A 19,520-nucleotide genomic window follows, 5' to 3' on the forward strand; every position below is an offset into this window, starting at 1 on the left:
CTTGGCCAAGATCACTCAGCTAGTAATAGGCAAGGAGGGGAATTTTAGATCCATATAGCTGCTGATCAGCTGTGTCACTGCAGAATGATGGGAAACCCAATTCATTTGTTCATTCAGTAAACATATGTCCCGGAATTTGCCATACATCTAAATCTTTGTTGCACACTATTATTACTTCCAAAAAGGTCCTGTGTCAGATTTCCTAAACATCTCCCACCTTTTCTCTGTGGCTCCAAGAGTCCCTAAGCTGCTTTCATTCCCTGCCTCCAACCTGAGAATTACTGGAGCAGTGCATTTGGCTGCCCCAGAACCCTTTGCTGAGTGTTTGGAGTGCCAGGGAGCTGCAGCTAGCAAGGTTTCAGGACTCAGACTGGCAGCAGTGTGCCTGGGGCATTGTCTGCACTGCAGAAGTAAGGTGGGAATGATCCCAGATGCGAAGGAGGAAAGTGAATGCAGCAAGGACCAATGGGATTTCTTTAGGTTTGGAAAATTGAGGGAATTAATGAGGGAAAAAGAAGTTGTTGGAGTAGAGAAAGGCAGGAGTTTGCCTAACATACTTCCATTCTGCAGTTTTTGTGCTAGAATATCAAAATGACTTTAGACACCCAGAAACAATGCTGGTACCCACCCTACCTAAAGAGGTGTTTCCTTCTGGTTCATAAGAAGGATAATGGACAGTTCCTTTATGTCCATGAGGTTGTAAGTAATATGGCACATATTCATTAAAGAAAACATGAAATGAGATTAGAGGGAAAAAGAAAAACAATCACTTGTGGCAGTATTTTGGTGTATTTCCTTGCAGTTCCTTTTACTATGCCTGGGCTGTTTCTCTCTTTTAGCACTTACTTGACTAGGGTTTTGAAAAATTATGAGATGGCATTGTGACATTGTGATATATATGTATATACATACACAATTTTAAAGCCTGACTTTTAGTGTAGCAGTGAAGCAAGAATTTCCATCTTACAGCATACTCTTAGCATAATTTTTATAGTCACATAATTTATTTAACAGTTTCCCTGTTATTACTCATTTAGGTTGTTTCCATTTACAATAAACATCTTTGTGCATGAAGTTTTTACATACGTAGGGTTGCATGAGGACAGAGTCCCAGAAGTAGAATTACTGGATTAAAACTTGTAACTGTTTTTTAAAGTTCTTGATTACTATTGCCAAGTTACTTTCCCAAGAGTGGGCCCTTCATGCTCCCACAAGCAGTTACTATTTTGCTGTATCCTTGACGGCTTAGGTGATTTTTTTTTTTAATAATCTTGTCCACTTTTATGTTGTTTTAGTTTGCATTTGTTTAATTGCCAGTGAATTTGACATTTTTCACATAATGTGCTTCTTCTTTTGTATAGTCTCTTTACATCCATTGTCTGTTTATTACTTATTTGGCTTTTATGTTTTAAATTAATTTATGTGAGCTCTTGATAAAGTAAAGATATTCATATTTTTCTGCTATATTTGCAACAGTTTTTCTGAAATCTTCTCTTAGTGTTTTTTATACAGAGATTTACAGCTATGAATAGATCCAATACATTTTTATCTGTGGTGTTATATTTTCAAAAAAGTTTGATATTGCATTTATTATCTCTTTAAATCAGGCTAATAATTTTTTTAATGTTCCAAGTGATTGTCATTTTAAAAAATAATTAATGTTAATTAAGTTTTCATTTTATTTTACAATGATTAGAGAATATGGCTTTATAATTTCTGAGGTGTCTTTGTACTTAAACATGTAGTGAATTTTTATAAATTTGTGGACACTTGTGAATAAGGTGTATTCTGTTTTTTACTAACCACTATATATAAAATAGATAAACAGTAAGTTTATGCTGTATAGCACAGGGAACTATATTCAATATCTTATAGTAACCTATAATGAAACAAAATATGAAAATGAAAAAAAAGGAGAAAATGGAGAGATAGACAGACATTTCTTGGTTTCTGATGATTTATTTGTTTACTGTCCTTTGATTGTATCAACACATTTCCTTTCTAAGCTCTAAGAACAATCAGGTTAGAAACATTCTCAAATTTTTTTTAATAGAAAGACTTTTAAGTTTACATGTCTTTAGTTTTTTAAAAATCTGTATTATATTTAATCTATAATCTAGAAAATAGTATGATTGACTATGTCCTATGTCTCTCAGAGTCTTCAAAGATTATCCATCAAGATTAAATAATCCCACATAAAAAAACAAAAAAACCCCCCAAAACAACAAATAAGATGTATTCTATTTTTTAAGATATAAAATTGATATTTATAAATCTGTCCAGTCATTTCAATTATGTGGTAATTCCTCCTCAACCATAATTTTCTCCTATGTGAAATTATAGTATATCTGCATTTACTTTTGTATACCTGTATTGTTACCTATGAGAATTTTCATTCCAGGAAAAAGAATGAGTTGTGAATCATTTTTATTGTGTTTTATTAGAAAAGGGTAGGGGTGATAGAGAGTTGGGACTATAATAGGAAGTAAAGTAGATGCAAAGAAGAAGTAATTCAATAAAGTCTTAAGGAAGAAGAAAGAAGAGATAAAGTTAACGTCTTAGGCAGCTGAGCCTTGTATGGCTACATAACTTTAGAAAGTATCGAAGTATGGTGTAAGTGAAAATTACCAAGTCTGTCCCTCCCAAGGAATCATGGCAGGCCCCAGTGCCCATGGCAGAGCCAGGAGGTGGGTGTGGTTGGTAGGATTTAGGAGGCAGGGTTCAGAATCTCTGAACTATAAAATTGGAACAGGAGTACTCAATTGGATAAAGACTCAGGCACATGCACAAAAAGACATCTGAATCAGTGTGTCATCAGCAAAATAATTTTTTAGGCATTGCACTGAAAAAGGGAGGGTGAGGACTACCCAAAAAGTTTCCAGTGGACAAGAGTTGGTAAATAGAAAGTAATAGTGCAGTACTCATATTTTCTAATTTAAACTGTGTAAAATGTTCTTGATACCATCTTTTGCTTAATGTCTTCTTTTTCTTGCTTAATTTTGGTGAGTTTAGAAATAATCATAAGGGCTTTTTCACAGATTTATTTCGTTTTTCTTCTTTTTTGGTTGATATAGTAACTGTGGTAGGCTACAAAGATTACAGCTCCTAATCCTTAGAATTTATGACTGTTACTTTATGTGGAAAAAGAGTCTTTGCAGATGTGATTAAATTAAGGAATTTAAACTGGAGAGATTATCCTGGATTATCCAGGTGGGCCATAAGAACAATCATTGATGTCCTTATAAGAGGGAGGAAGAGGGGGATTTGACACAAAAGAAGGCAATGTAACCACTGTAGCAGGTGCTGTGCTTTGAATATGAAGGAGGGGTCCACAAGCCAAGGAATGCATAGAATGCCATCAAGAAGCTGAAAAAGGAAGAGTGGCCCTGCCTATACCTTGATTTCAGTCCACTGGAACTAATTTCAGACATTGGCCCTTGAGAACTGTAAGAGTAAGTGTGTTGTATTAAGCCAGTGGATTTGTGGTAATTTGTTATGGCAGCCATAGGAAACCAATACAGTATGTTTTTAATACATGGGAGAGGTAGTGGCTTAGTTCGTTAACCTGCAGGTTTATAGTGTGTATTGGTCCACATGCTGTTCTAATCACCTTACAGATGTTAACTCAATTCTCAAACAACTTTTTGAAGTGATACTGTCTCTTACTAATGAGAAACTAAGGAATGAGTGAGTGGTTTAGTGACTTACTCAAAGTCTCTCAGTAAGTGTTGAGGTTGACATTCAAACCCATAGTTGTTGATCTTATTATTTTGAGATATAATTCACATACCATAAAGTGTACAGTTCATTGTTTTTCTTAGTATATTCACAGAATTGTGCAACCATCACCACAGTCAATTTTAGAATATTTTAACAGCACGAAAAGAAACCCTGTAGCCATTAGCATAAATTTGACTTTAATACAGTTCTTTTCTCATTATGTCTTTCCCCATTCTTGAGTTCTTAATTTTGGTTCCTTTCATAATGATCTGGTAGGCATACCAATGTCATTTTTTAGAAGGGGCATCTGTGTGGTAAGAGCATGACAACTTGTCTGAATATAGATATCTTATCCCCTTCAAGTAATTGGAGATATTCCTCCATTATTTTGAGAAGTTTGATGCTGTAAGGAAGTTTGAGGACAACTGTTTTTCAGCTTGAACTTTTCAGGTCTCTATTCCTGACATAATTTTCACTGTAAGACAACTGAATATAGACTTCCTTTCACAGATTTGCTTATAATATGTATGGTAAACCCTTTTGATTTCCAAATTCAGGACCTCTTTAGGAGTAAGAAAGATTTCTCTTGTCATAACTTTAATTTATTCCTGCTTTGTTCATTTGCTTTTCTTCTTCAGTGACCTATTATTTGGATCTCTTATCTCTGAACTGACTCCATCCATTTAACTTCCTTCCTTCCTTCCTTCCTTCCTACCTTCCTTCCTTCCTTTATTTTTTGAGATCATTTTCCTAAGGTTATTCTCTACATCGCTGATTCAATTTTCCTTAATTATCTCCAATATAAACTTTCATTCAACTACAACATTTTTGGTTTCTGTGGTCTGTTTTCTTCTCCACTTTTATCAACATCCTCTTTTATCTAACCAAAAAATAAACAAAGTAAAATTTCCCTCTCATTCCTGCGTCATATCTATTTTGGAGGCAAGATTTTCCTCCATCATTCTTTCTACTTTATTGCAAAATTAATCTAAGACCTTATCCTTGAAAGAAAAGAGATTCCTTTTGAATGTGTGCACAAATGAATGTATGTGTTTTTCATCTTAGCTTAAAAAGAATTTAAGGAAGCATTAGGGAACATCCAACCCAGTCCAGCACTGGAGATGGGGAATGCATGGTCTACCCTTGGCTCCCTTAGATTCCATTTAGATCCTGGAAGAATGCAATCACCAAATGCTAGTTCCCCTTCTCTGTGGAGGAAGACATCTCAATCCTCTAGCCAAGAATGCTCACTCAGATCCAGGAGGGAAGGTAGAAGTCCTGTTGCTGTATAGTCATGTTTCAGAGGCTAGAGGGTCCAGGGCTGTCAGAATTCTATCAATGTTTTGTCCATAAGCATAAAAGCATTCAGGAAGGACCCTCTCTGGGCCCATTTTCTTACTTTTTACCCTTCCCAATGAAAGCACACTTCCAGTATGTGAATTGGGGAGTGACCTCCTGTTCTACTGTTTAACACTTTGCCTGAGTAATTAATGCCTTTTATTGGAGATTAGTTCTAAAGTCTGTTTATACTTAGGGTAGAGGTTATGTTATCAGTTCACAGAGGCAATGATAAACACACAAACAAACAAAACAAAGCAAGACAAAATAACAAACTCAGGGCTTTCCAAAGAGTTCTCTCTCCCCTCCCGTCATACCCTGCTGCTCTCTTTTCATAGTGTGTTTTTGTTGGTCCCAGGTTAATGGGTGTTGGGAGAGCCAACTAAGGCATCTGCTTACTTGCCCCTGGTCATGGTGCCTTGTCTCAGAAGAGATGATGCTGGACATTAGTGTCATTTCCTAATGCTAATACACTGACATTTCATTTGGGGAAAAAAACCATTTCTTTTAGGGTACAGCTACAGATTTTCACAAGAGTGTAGGAGAGTGCAGCAAAGTATTTTCACTTATGCTATCGTCATACTTAGTGGTCATAGGACTTGGCTTTGTTAGATCACTCTGGCAGCAGTCTAGGGAATGAACCAAGAAGTTGGTGAGCAATGGGGATAGGCTAGTATTGGGCTTCTGCAATAGTCCAGTAGGTGAGAGACGATGGGGACCTGCACTAAGGCATCGAAGAAGGGGCTGGATTTAAACAATATTTATGAGATAGAGTCTGAGGTAGAGAGCTAGGTGGTTTGTTGGGAGGGTAGGAAAGGGAGATGTTAAGATTTATCCTCAAGTTTAGATTTGGATGATTGACTTGATAAATATTTAAAAATAAGACTAGGAATGGGGGAGGGAGAATGAATTTGGCAGGGGAAGAGGGAGATTACAAGTTCATTCTGGCACATACTAAATATGAGATGTTTATAGGACACCAAAGCAGAGATATTCTGTTGGTTTCTGGAAATTTTGGCTTAGAGCTTAGAGAGACCTAGCCAAAATCAAGAGATAATGGGAGTTGGAGTTGGAGCATGGAGTCAGTGGTTGACAGTATGAGCATTTAAAGTATGAGTCATCCTGCGAAATGAGAGAATGAAAACAGAAAAGGATGAAGGACAGAATCTTAGGAAACACCAACATTAATTTCTAAAGGGATGGGAAGAGAAAGGACTTAAGAAGAGAGATTCAGAAAGAAAGCTTAGAAAGATAGGAGAAAGCCAAGGAGAATCCGAACATGGTAGCCAAGGGAGAGAGTGTTTTGAGACCAAAGTTTCTAGAAAGAGTGCCTAAAGCTGCACAGTTTCTAGAAGTGCCAAAGCTGCAAGAGGGAGAATGAGAAGAGGTGGTGTATTTTTCTTCTAGCACACCACCTCGTACCTTCTACTCCAGCCGCACAGTGTAATGTTTCGGGGAATTGGTATGCACTTTACAATATTTCCCACCCATAGACCCTTTATCCCTCTGGCAAAACCTCGTAAAACTCTAATGGTACATTTTATGGTGGAAGAAATATGGTGATTTGGTTTGAAAATTTGGGGTTCATAAATATCCTTGGTGAAAACAGACTTAGAATATTAAGAGGTTAAACAGCAAACATTAAGAAAGTAGGAACACTGAGCTTATAACTTAAGAAGTGAGGTGGTGGAGGGAAAGAGAAAGCTGACTTGAGGGATAAGTTGGATTAAGGGAAGAATGTTGCAGACTAGACTGGACTTGATTATATTTAAAGGATAAGAGCCAACAGAAGGGAGATGGACTCATTCAGTCAACAAATATTTACTGAGTAGAGTATGTGTCAAGCACTGTTCTAGGCACAGAGAATACAGAGGGAAGCAAAACAAAATCCTTATTTGCATGGGGCTTATGCAAGGGGGTGGAGGGATGGGGGCAGATAGCAAAAAAAAAAAGCAAGAAAGAGTAAAATGCATGGTATATTAGTGATGATGAATACTAAGGAGAGAAGTAAAGCAAGGAATGCAGATGAGAAGTGTTGGGACATTACAATTTTAAGTAAGATGGTGAGATAGAAGGTGATTTTGAAGAAAAACCTTAAAGAGGTGAAGAAGTCAGTATTGTGACTATCTCTGGGAAGAATATTCCAGGTACAGGGGCAAACATATACAAAGTCCTGAAGAGAATTAAGTGCTTAAGGAACAGCAGAGAAGCCAGTGTGGCTGGGTTGGAGAGGGGTGACAAGGAGGTGAGAGCTGAGAGGTGGATTTGGACTAAATGGATTGTCTAGGGCCTTGCAGGTCATTGTCTAACTTTTGACTTATAGTGAAATGGAAAAGTACTGTGGGTTTTGAGCAGGACAGTGACTGCTCACATTTTGATAGGATTACAGCAGCTGCTGTGTAGAGAGTACACCAAATGGGACAGGGTAGAAGAGAGAGACCACTTGGGAGACAACTGCAGTAACACCAGTGAGAGATGATTATGTCTAGTTCTAGGTGGTAGCAGTAGAAGTTGTGAGAAATGATTGGATTTTAAAAAATTTAAATATAGTTGATTTACAGGATTAGTTTCGAGTGTACAATATAGTGATTCACCATTTTTATAGATTATACTTTATTTAAAGTTATCATCAAATATTGGCTATATTCCCTGTGCTGTACCATATATCCTTGTAGCTAATTTATTTTATACATAGTAGTTTGTACTTCTTAATCTGTCACCCCTATCTTGCCACTTCCTTTTCCTCTCCCCATTGGTAACCACTAGTTTGTTCTCTGTATCTGTGAGTCTCTTTTGTTATGTTCATTCATTTGTTTTATTTTTTAGATTCCACATATAAATGATAGCATGCAGTATTTGTCTTTCTCTGACTTATTTCACTAAGCATAATACCCTCCAGGTCCATCCATGTTGTTACAAACAGCAAAATTTCATTCTTTTTTATGGCTGAGTACTATTCCATTGTGTATGTATATACCACATCTTCTTTGGCTATTATAAATAATGCTGAATAATGCTGCTATGAACTTTGGGGGTGTATGTATCTTTTTCAATTCAGTGTTCCTGTTTTCTTTGGATATATACCCAGGAGGAGAATTGCTGACCATATAGTAGTTCTATTTTTAGTTTTTTGAGGTAACTCCCTGCTGTTTTCCACAGGGGCTGCACCAATTTATATTCCCAACAATAGTGTACAAGGGTTCCTTTTTTTCCACATGGTCACCAGCATTTGCTATGTGTTCTTTTTGATGATAGCCATTCTGACAGGTGTGAGGTGATGTCTCATTGTGGTTTTGATTTGTATTTCTTTGATGATTAATGATACTGAGCATGATTTTGACATCATATTTTATACCTTTTTGTTTTGTGTATCCCTTAACTGCTTATTGCAGATATAGATGATTTTACTACTTTTGTCTTTTAACCTTCCTACTAGCTTTGTACGTGGTTGATTTCCTGCTTTTACTGTATGTTTTCATTTACTGATGAGCTTTTTCCTTTTGTGATTTTCATATTTTTAATTGTGGCCTTTTCTTTTCTCTTAAAGTCTCTTTAACGTTTCTTGTAAAACTGGTTTGGTGGTGCTGAACTCTTTTAGTTTTTTGTCTATAAAACTTTTGATCTCTCCATCAAATCTGAATGAAAGCCTTGCTGAGTACAATATTCTTGGTTGTAGGTTTTTCCCTTTCATAAATAAACACTTTAAATACATTGTGCCACTCCCTTCTGGCCTGCAGAGTTCCTGCTGAAAAGTCCGCTGATGGACTTATGGGAGTTCCGTTGTATGTAACTTGTTGCTTTTCCCTTGCTGCTTTTAGTATTCTTTCTTCATCTGTGTGGGGCTGGTGCCTGCACGCTGGTGTCTGAGGCAGGGTCCTAGGCCCTCTGGTGGACAGGGCTGTGTCCAGGGATGGCTCTGGGCTCAAGGGATCTTGGAGCAACCTGCCTGCTGTGGGTGGGGCTGTGTCCCTGCCAGTCTACTTGCTTGGCCCAAGGCGTCCCAGGTGCTTAGAGGCTGGTGGGCAGGGAGGGGCAGGGCTAGGTCCTAAGACTAATAAGCGAGAGGGAGGATTCCAACTGGTGCCTCACAGCACCAGTTTCCACTTTGTAAAACAAGCTACCCAAAATGCCTACCACCAGTGTTTAAGCCTGCAAGGTGATAAACTCTAGTTGCCTCCTGTCTTTCCAGGAGGCATTCCAAGATCAGCAGGTGGATCTGACCCAGGCTTCTTTCAAATTACTCTTCTGCCCAGGGTCCCAGAATGTGAGGGATTTTGTGTGCTCCTTTTAAGAGTGGAGTCTCTATTTCCCACACCTCTCTGGGTCTCCAGAAAGTAAGACCTGCAGGCCTTCAAAGCCAAACATTCTGGGGTCTCATCTTCCCAGTACAAGACTCCTCACCTGAGGAGCCCCATGTGGGGCTCAGACCCCTTGCTTTTTGGGGAGAACTGCTGCAATTGTAATTATTCTACTGTTTGTATGTCACCCACCTTGGGGTGTGGCTCTTGACTGTACTGTGACTCTGCCCCTCCTAACCATCTTGTTGTGGTTCCTTCTTTATATCTTCAGTTGTAGGAGATATTTTCTGGTGGATTCTGGTCTTTCTCATCAATGGTTGCTCTGAAAATAGTTGTAATTTCGGTGTGCCCATGAAAAGATGTGAGCTTAGGATCTTCCTACTCCACCATCTTGGGAACTCTGTCAAGAAGTGATTGCATTTTGAAGGTAGAGCCAATAGTATTATTTTAAAAGACAATGGCAATTTGGCCAATTCTTAACCTGTGATACCTTCCCCAGTATACAAATACATTTATTAGGTTGAAGCTTCTGAAATTAACAGTTTTGCAAGGTCAAAAACTGTCAAGTATTGGCAGTTTCTTATGATTTATCCTAATATGTGAAATGATCCTAGATGTCAACAATATGCTATAGAAAATATACCAATTATGCACCAGAGTATCCCTAAGATGACGCCTAAGCACCCAACCAGGACTGTATTTCTCACATACACAAAGGCGGAGTTTTTTATTTTATTTTAAAAATGTCCATTGTTGTTGAAGATATGGGGAAATTAATATTCCCAAGTTGTTGGCCAGAATGCAACAGGTAAACTTTTCTAGAGGGAATTGTGACTATAATTTTTCACAGCCTTAAAAATATGCACACCCTGACCTACCACATCTACTATGAAAACTTACCCTAAGTAAAGCAGCCTGAATGTATTCAGAGATGTACCTTCAAGGATATTTATTATTGTTTGTAATCGTCAATGATTAGAAATAACCTGAAGTAATGGACTTCCCTATGTGAAACAATCAAATAATCAAATGATATTGTAAAAGAATTTCCAAGGATGAGAGAAAAAAAGCATTGTTAAGAAAATAAAAAGTTATAAAGCTGAACAGTCAAGACCTATTTTGTTAAAAAAATTTAATAAATGTAGTCATTAAATATGCCCAGTAGGAAGACTGGCAAGATATATAAATATCTTTTATATGTTAATATTCAAAGGGCTATTTATGGGTCATCAAAAGAAAGTGGATTTTATTTTTCTCTTTTATACTTTTCTGTGTTTTCCAAATTTTTAACAGTAAGCATATATTTTTGCAATCATAAAAAACAATGACATTTGAGAAAATCTGTCATGGAAAAATTTTAATGTTAAGTGGAAAGTAACTAATTGATTAGTAAAAAAGTTAAGCGGGTAAGAAATACATCTGAATTTCAAATTTCAGAAGCAGGTGAAAATAATAATGAAAATGGAATGAGGAAATTATATTGGGTTAATAAAAGGACATGTGTTTGCAAAACCGAAAACCTTAAAACTCTTTGAGTATCGGTATATTAAGACTGGAAATGATTCTCCTTTGCCTTATAAATGAAGTTTCCCAGCACACAACAGCTCCACTAGGGGACAAGAGGAAATCAAATAAGTCTCAAAGCAGAACAGACCTTGATAATCATCTAGTTCAGTGACTCCTGGAATTTTTTGTTTGGTGGACTGGCAAGATTTTTCTTTTTAAGGAGTCAGTATCAATTTTTATAAAAGTAATACACGCATATAATTAAAAGTCAAGTTTAATAAGTCATAGCAAAGAACTGCAGTCTCCCATTCCATCACTTTCTGCCCTTCCCTCACCCTTAAGTCCTATTCTCCAGAGTAGCCCTTTTAATCTTTTTAGGATTTCTTTTGACATTTGTGCTTACTCCGCTAACTTAGATGTTATCTGTTGCTTCCCTACTATGGTAGCTGAATATATTGCTTTCTTATATTCACCCAGGGTTGCCCTCTCCATACCATCCCTGTATAGTGATATTACAATTTTTGGTTAAATCAGTATCCAATGTTTACCTTTGCATGTTGGGTAAGTATTGTCTGGCTTTAGATTTCCTTTCCTGTGCAACTTTTCATTTTTGCTAGTGTTAGTAAGGTCTCATTTCTTCATCTATGTCTCTAATAGTAATTCTTTTTTTGCAAACCCTTTGATATACTGTTCTACATATTCAGTGATCTTTTTTTCCCATCCCATTTCTTTTCCTGTCTGTCCTTTTTTAACCCGCTCCAGGTTAGGCTGGCTGCTCTCCAGGCTTGTTACGTAGTTGTCTCCCTGGGTTTCCCTTGACTTTTGGAGAACATCCTTCAGTAACTTCCTGAGAGAAGGTGCAGTGGAGGAAAAAATGTTGAGGCCTTAGTGTCTCAGAATTTTGAAGTTCAATGTTATTCTTATTCCCGATTATTTTTGTCACTTATTCCTCCTACCCTACCCTTTGTTTCCAGGAAGCACTTAGGATTTTTCTTTATCCCTTACGTACTAAAAACTTATTCTGATGTACTTTGGTGCATGTTTATCTTCATCCATTGTGTTGGGCATTCAACCACTCCCACCTGGCAACTCAGATCTTTCGGTTCTGGGAATTTTTCTCATCTGCTTTCTTTGATAATGTCCTTCGCACATTTTTTTTTTTTTCGGTTCTCTCTTTCTGGAAGACCTATTAGTCAGATATTATCTCTCTTGTGTTAATAATTTTAATTTTGTTTATGTTCTTGCCATACTCTTTAACAGTTGTCTCTACATTCTAGGATATTTCCTCAGCTTTATCCTTCAACTATTTGTTAACATTTCTTATTTTACTTAGTTATTATAGTTTAAATTTCCAAAAGTTTGTTCTTATTTTTTTATGGTTTCTTCAAACAAAATTGTACATTCTTTTAGCATCATAAATGCAGTATTTTCTCATCTCTCTGAGGATCGTAATTGAAGTTTTCTTCTCAGTTTTCTTTTTTTGTTGTTGTTTGTTTTTGTTTCTGTCTTTCATGTTGAAGACTTATTTCACATATTATTTTCATACAATTCTATCAGGTTGAAATTATTATTATCCTCATTTTATAGTTAGTAGGTCTTAAAGAGTGTATCATTGTTTTATTTTTCTTATCATGAATGTCTGAAAAAGTTATGGTCCAGCCACATCCAAAGTCCACCTTGTAGATCAAATTGGATTCTCTGTTGAATCCTGAAAGTCCTGTACTTTTCCTCCTACACTCTACCTCCCCCACCCACTAGAGACTGTTGTCTTACTATGTTAGACACCTCTGTTAGAAAGATCTGATTGCTCTAAAGCTTAGTTGAAGTATTTCACTTTCCCTGCATTTTCCCTCTACCTTTAGCACTAGTTCTGTCCTCTGGGCCATAGAGATGGACCAAATCTAAATCCCCCTTTATAAGATAGTCCCTTAGATATTTGAACGGATGTTGTCGTGACTCCTTCATGTCTGCCGTTCCCCAGCCTGAAGAGGCCCAGGATCTCCTACTCTGTTTCACTCTTTTGTCAAGCTCCAGTTGGCTAACATTTTGGAATGCTTTGGATCAGCTTCGAGCTGTCACGGTCTCACTTCAAGTCTAGTATCTGTAACTTTATGCAGATTCCAGATGTGCTTTGAAACATTGAGCCTTGAATGGGATACTGTCATTTTATTAATGTGTCCTTGCAGTTGGTTTAGTTTTAACCGGGGAAGTGTCATGTGCTTCTTATCCTAGTAGGTGATAGTTTTGGCAGATTTCTCACAAATTTTAATTTCTGGACTGCTTACTTTTCCTTACTTCCTTTTTGAATAGGGTGTGGGTATGTTATCCTTTTTGTTGATTGCTGGGGTTTTTTTTGTGGAGGTTCAGGGAGGTGGAGGTGCAGGAAAAAGGGGTATAGGGAGGTGAGGGGGTGCAGGTGGGTGGGGGCAGGGAGATGGAGGCAGGCAGATGGGGCACAGAGTCTGCGTTTGAGTCCTGTCTCGACAGGTCACCCGATTATTGGTGGAAAGCCTCTCTGAGGATAACAGGTTAATGTGCCTCAGGGTTTGTTGCAAGGACCGAATGAAAAAGCCCATGAAAGCACCCATTACAGTGTCAGGAGCACAGCAGGCACCCAACAAAAGTTAGGTATGATTAAATGAGGTGTAGCTGAGATCTAAGAAATGAGAAGTCAGAAGCTGGATGAGGATGTAGCAAGGGGAACATACAGCAGAAAAAGGGAACAGCATATGCCAAGGCCCTGCGCTGGGAAGAGGCATGGTTTACTTAAGGAAGAGGGAGGTGGTCAGGGGGACAGAAATGTCTAGTGACGGTTTGGGGGTGGGGGATCTCTACTGGTTACTGTTTTAACTTCTTAAGATCTCTTTTTCAAGGCCAGTTGCACTTGACCTTACGTATTAAACCCCAAATGGAGATGCTAAGGTGATATTGAAAAATGGAAAGATCTTGTTAATGTAAAGTGCATGAATAAAAACTAACATAATAAGCATTTTTGAGAAGGAAAACACAACATAAACGGGGGCATTCCAGGCACCATGTTGAGCATTTTGTGCACATTACCTCATTTGACCTTTACAGTAATCTTGAGAGATAAGAACTACTGTTATTCCCATATTAGAGGTGAGAAAGTGAGGCCAATGCCATATAACTAAGCGGGCCAAGGTGAGATGCAGACCTAGAAATGCCAGGCTCATTTATCACCTAAAGAAATGAAGCTCACAGTTTACATTTTGTGCTAATTATAGCTGATACTGTTCAATGGAATTATCTAATTTACTAAGATGTACTGCAGTTTTCTCTTTTCATTAACAGAATACACCAAACATAAAAAAAATTATTTGATAGGTCATTTGATAGGACATTCACATTCTGAGCATTAGTTTTTGTGATTGTTTAAGAACAAGGATTAAGTCTTATTCATATTTATTTAGTACCAAGCACATTTCAGGCAATCAGATATGATTCAGATCAGTGCAAGCATGAATATATGATTGAGTACGTAATGAATGAATGGATGAATGAAACTATAAAACAGCAATGACTAGTAAAGTTTTTAGGTTTGTTAGTGTTTTTAGACCTATTTGCCCCTATATTAAATCCTCAATAGACTGCTTTGCTTTATGAGCTCATATGTTTGCTCTTTGTAATTTTTTTCCTTCCTCACTGTCAGTGGTCTAAATGAATCATCCATAGACATGGGATGTACCTGCAGCTCTTGGCAGGTGGGAGAGAGTAAAAGGAAGTTGCCCTGGGTAGTTCAGATCATCATGGCCAAGGGAGAGGAATAAACTCATGTTTGATCTGGCCATGGCCATATTTAAGGGCTTTGATCCAAGGTATGGGGTCCAGTTCCAGGGGCATCTGGGGAGTTCATTCTTCGTCTGTGGCCAAGTTGTCAGGCAGGGAGATCTGTCTGAGTATCAGGAGGACACTGGAAACTGAATTCAGATCCTGTATGAAAAGAGTGGACTGGAACCAGTAGAGGGACTCAGCCCCCTACCAATTTGGTCAGCATATATGGCCAGACTCTAGTCCTGGGGTGGAAATGAAATGAGGACAAGACCTGGGTAGCCAGAGACAGTTACACATTTTAGAACGGATTTAGCTGAAGAGGTTTGCCCAGATTCTCCCAAAGAGGACGTTAGATTCTTTCTAGGACACTTGACCCCAGGCATGGGAGCAATCATGGTTTTTCACATGCTCTCCCACTAAGGTGAAGAAGTTCCTAATATATTCCAGGAAGCAGGTGGGGTTGATTCTTGAGATGAAAACCAATTATGTCTTCACCAGAGCAGGGCTAAGCTGGACAGGGGAAACAGAGAAAGACAAATTGGTGATGAAAGTTTTGTGAGTAAAAGTTCCTTTCTCTTTGTTGGCCCTTCTTCTCTCCAGTTTGTTAGTATCTCTCACAAAAGAAGCCATGAAGGCACTGATTTGCACTTCTCCATAAAGAACTTACGTTGTTCCAGGCCCTGTGTTAAGTGCTGGACTTCCACTTCCTCAATTACCCCTGCAACAGTGCTTTTTGCTCCCATCAAGATACAGAGCATTTTCATAATCCTCCCAAAGTTCCCTCATAATTCAATACATGTTGACTTACTTTTCGGTTGATTTATTGAGTGAAGAACTGAAAGTCACTTTATGGGTGGTGCAGTTCCTTTGTCCATCACATTGAAAGTGAGATGTTTGACAAACTGTGTGGGTGGGTATGTTCATAATGGGGAAGGATCGGGGGATCATGTCATATAAGGAACATGTGTCAAAGGAGATAGTGATGTGAATGTGACTGGTACTAATATGGTAGTTCCAAGAAAAAACTGGAAACTTGCTCCTGGTCTATCAGGAAGTTTAGCCAGAGGATTTTAAGAGACTATCCAGTATTGGAGGAAAGGGTTACTACAGGGCCATATGGGGGAAGTCCTCTGTCTTAGGACATACAGTCATGAGCAGGGAGGATATGAAGGAGGGAGAGAGAGAATTTTCCCTGTTGCCTTAGTGACTTCATCCTGCATTAGTCATCTGAACACTTCCTGTTTGTTTGTTTTTTCTCCACAGTCTTTCCATTATTTTATCTGTTTATGAATTGATTCTCTGAAAGCTCTAACATGGCTTTTTAAATTTCCAGTCCGCTGTATCACAAATCCTATGGTTTTAGGATTCTTGGATGATAGTGGGAATGGTGAGGTGGAGACATAGAGAACAGCCAGGATAGAAAGACACGGAGAAGCCTTGGTTGAACTGTACACCCAGCCACATACAGGTTGGACACGTTCCCTTGCTTTTTAGCCTCAGCTTTTACATACCTGAAAATGGGATTCATGTATGTGTGCATGTGTATCCTCTGTGTCCTAGAGGGTTTCTCTGAGGATTAGAAAAGAGAGGTATAAATACCTTTGCAAACTGTTGTCGAGACCATCAAAATGTGAAGTTTTATGAGTATCACTGTTGTTATTGTGACACTGCCACTTGCTAAACCTCATTTAATTTGGGAGCTCCCTAATTAACAATGATTTGTGTAGTGGGGTCATTACCATGTGGGAGCCTTAAATGGAGACTTTATCCATGACTCCCAAAAGGTCAACTAGCCCAGAGTCACATGAGAACAGAAAGCAAATCTTGTTTGTGAATTGGTTTCAAGTACTGTCAGCTTCACATGGAGGTCTCTGAGGGTCCCTGGCTGGCACAACGAGGAGACATTTCAAAGGAAAGAGGCTAAGCCTTGACTAGACCTCAGAGCAAATGTGCACTCTTCTCTTTGCTACTCTCTTTCTAAAAAGGGAAACAAATTCTATTTTTCTGGGTGAATGTAAGCTTATGTGTATCTGCTTGTTCTAATCCTTTTCCCCCAAGCCTTCCTTTGCTTGTTCCAGTTTAAAGATAGAAAAATCTAACACACTCAATTTTTATATTATCTTCTATTTTAGGACTTTCACAGTATTCCTAGAAATTTTGCCTAAGCAGCATTATGCCTTCTCTATTTCGTAGGTGTGCATAAAAAACCAATATCCATTACATTGTTCCTGGCATTTTGATAGTAGGAAAAATATTTGAGTTTATTTTTAGGGCAGGTCACATGGCTGAAAGAATAACAAATATTTGTAGTTACCTTGGGAACTCACTCAGTTTCTATATATTACTGATTATGGAAAGGAGAAACAGATTTGGAAGTGGGATAATTTGGTGACCAAGAAATAGAACAGCAAGAGGCACTGGAAGAGGAATGGAAGGAAGTAGAATATCTATGTGAAAAAATACAGGTTCCTAGTCAAGTTTTTTCTTTTTGTCTGTTTCTGATTACTATATCCTGCCTTCCTGAGGGAGGAATGTAGTGGGATGCTTTATATACCAAGTGATTTTCTTGTTCTGGTTTTTTGTTTTTTTGGGTTTTTTTTTTTTTTTTTGGTTTATTGTAGGAAAGATTGGGGTAGCAATTTGACCATTTGCCAAATTGTCCATAAGGCAGGGTAGCAAAGGAAAGAGACACTGAAGCCAAGAAATCCTGCTTTTTTATATTCCTGGATCTTTCTTGGAACAGCCCATTGTGTGTAACATCTAAAGATGTAGCACTAGCTGCTCACAAATACAAATTCCTTAGAATACACAGACTTCATGGGAGCACTGAAAACGGATTACGTGGCTTGCTGCCAGCATTTTCAGCACTGACTCTCACCAGCAGCTCTTTGCTCTGGCCAACCTCAGAGACATGGGGACTCCTGTGAGCTCTGATGTCTCATAAGGAGAGTAGGGGCTAACTGCAGGGTGTGAAGCTCTGGGAAAAGATTCTGGCTTTACTCTCCAGCCACCCCAAGACCCTGATAGAACAGGAAGTGGAAATTCTGGAGGCCATTTTTTTGTATGTCCATCTGAGTTGCACACTACATCTGACTTGCTGTTCCCCCAGGAAACATTTGATGTACATGTGGAACACGTGGGAGCCTTTTGGAAAGTACCCGTAGGCCTCAGCGCTCCTTCTCCTGGAGCTGGAAGACAATGAAGAAGGAGGGGAGAGAGTTACTTGGAGACGAAGTAAGGAGGCTGGGGTAGGGGGAGGATTCAAGCTTCAGGGACTGCAAGGCTCCAAGGCTCTCACCACTTCATTTCATCAGGCCAGATTGGGATGGAGTGTGTGCAGGGAGTTTAAGCCTAGAGAGTGTGTATGTGTGAGGCACAGGTGATGAGGACTGGGTTCTGTTTCCCAAGGTGATAGGGGTTGACAGCTTATACAGAAAAGTCAGGAAACACGGATAACAGGCTCTGTTGCTGCATAGCAGCTGGAATGGGAGCCCCTTTGATGAGTGCATAGCACCAGCTCGTGTGACTGGACAGCCACTGTCAAAGTCTCCCCCTCTGATCACTCTTCCATTGCCAAAACTCAGCTCTTCTCTGATTCTGTTCTGTCTGCAGCTCCTGCTTCAATGGCTGGACAACCCCCCTCCATTGTCCCAAATTGATTTCAAGAAGGTCTCTTGTTCCAGGCCACCTCCATTGATCTCCCCTGCAAAAGGAGGTAGAGCAGTGTTTTCAAGCATTCAGATGAACTGACTTCCAAACCTAATTCTGCCTCTTACTAGCTATACAACCTCGGGTTGGTAACTTAACTTCTCTGAGTGTCAGTTTCCCCACCTGTGCAGTGGCATTAATATTAGTACTTAGTTTACAGCTTTGTTATGAATATTAAATGAGATCATGCAAGCCCAGCCCAGGCTTTGGCTCAAGCAGCAGTTACTGAAACAATCTATTGTCGCCAAGACCATAAGGGCACAGGACATGAAAGTCAGTCACAAAAACCCAACCTAGCAACTTAAGAGACAGAAACCATCTGTTGTGACTTTTCTCAGAGGATGGCTATGTAAACTGACTATGCTTGGCTGAGGGAAGTGGTTAGGTGGGTAAGTGGGGGTGGGAGGGATAGAAGAGAAAAAAGTTAATTGAGTTTTAGTTTCTCCTAATAAGAGCATAGGATTCCCAGAGTCAGACAGGCTTGTATTCAGATTCTAGCTCTACACTTGTTATCTGTGTGACCAGGAGCACACTACTCAACTCTCTGACTCCCAGATTCCTCAAGGGTAAAGTGGGTTAACAATATCTACAGTGTTGGAGGATTTCATGAAAAATGCATGTCAAGTGCTTAGCACAGTGCCTGATACCCAGCAAGCACATAACAAATGATGATGAAGATGATTGTGAAGATAACTGGAGTTTTTCTGGTCTAGAGTCCTGCTCTTTTCATCTGAGGAGGAGGGAAGGAGACAGGTATAGGTTAAAACTGGGTGCTGGTGAAGTAGATGTGTTATGTGAGGGCCTCATTTCTGAGCCTCTCGTCTACCTCCTGACCCCTTACATCCTCCCATTGTGGTGCCCAGTGCCTGGGTGCTGCCAAAAGCCCTTTGCTCCCAAACCATCCCAAAGGATAGTTTGGCCCTCCCCTTCCTATACTGCTTCCAAACACCTGTTCTTTCTGTTCAGCTTTGCCACAGTCCATCTTAACAATTCATTCTCAGGTGTAAAGGACCACACAACTCCCTTCCAGTTTTAAGGCCACCAGACGTATTTCTTCTTTAGTTGAATGAGGAGCAGTGGAAGATAGAGGGTACTTTGAGCCCAAGGACTTCCAGTACCCTGAAAGACAAACCTGGAGAAAGAGGGAAGACCAGCAGG

The 19,520-nt window shown here is 39.0% G+C and overlaps 1 protein-coding gene across 6 annotated transcripts in view; it reads left to right on the forward strand.

Moving 5' to 3' along the window:
- Positions 1 to 19,520, forward strand: part of ENTPD1 (ectonucleoside triphosphate diphosphohydrolase 1) — a 111,523-nt gene that overhangs the window by 31,286 nt on the left and 60,717 nt on the right. For 2 of the 6 annotated variants that reach the window (XM_072971675.1, XM_031682800.2), the window contains exon 2: positions 17,764 to 17,888. The exons of the other annotated variants lie outside the window; for them this stretch is intronic. The gene's annotated coding sequence lies outside the window, so the exon portion shown is untranslated. The remainder of the gene's footprint in view (positions 1 to 17,763; positions 17,889 to 19,520) is intronic. 6 annotated transcript variants of the gene reach the window in all.

The sequence above is a fragment of the Vicugna pacos genome, chromosome 11, assembly GCF_048564905.1.
Source record: "Vicugna pacos chromosome 11, VicPac4, whole genome shotgun sequence".
Taxonomy (NCBI): Eukaryota; Metazoa; Chordata; class Mammalia; order Artiodactyla; family Camelidae; genus Vicugna; species Vicugna pacos.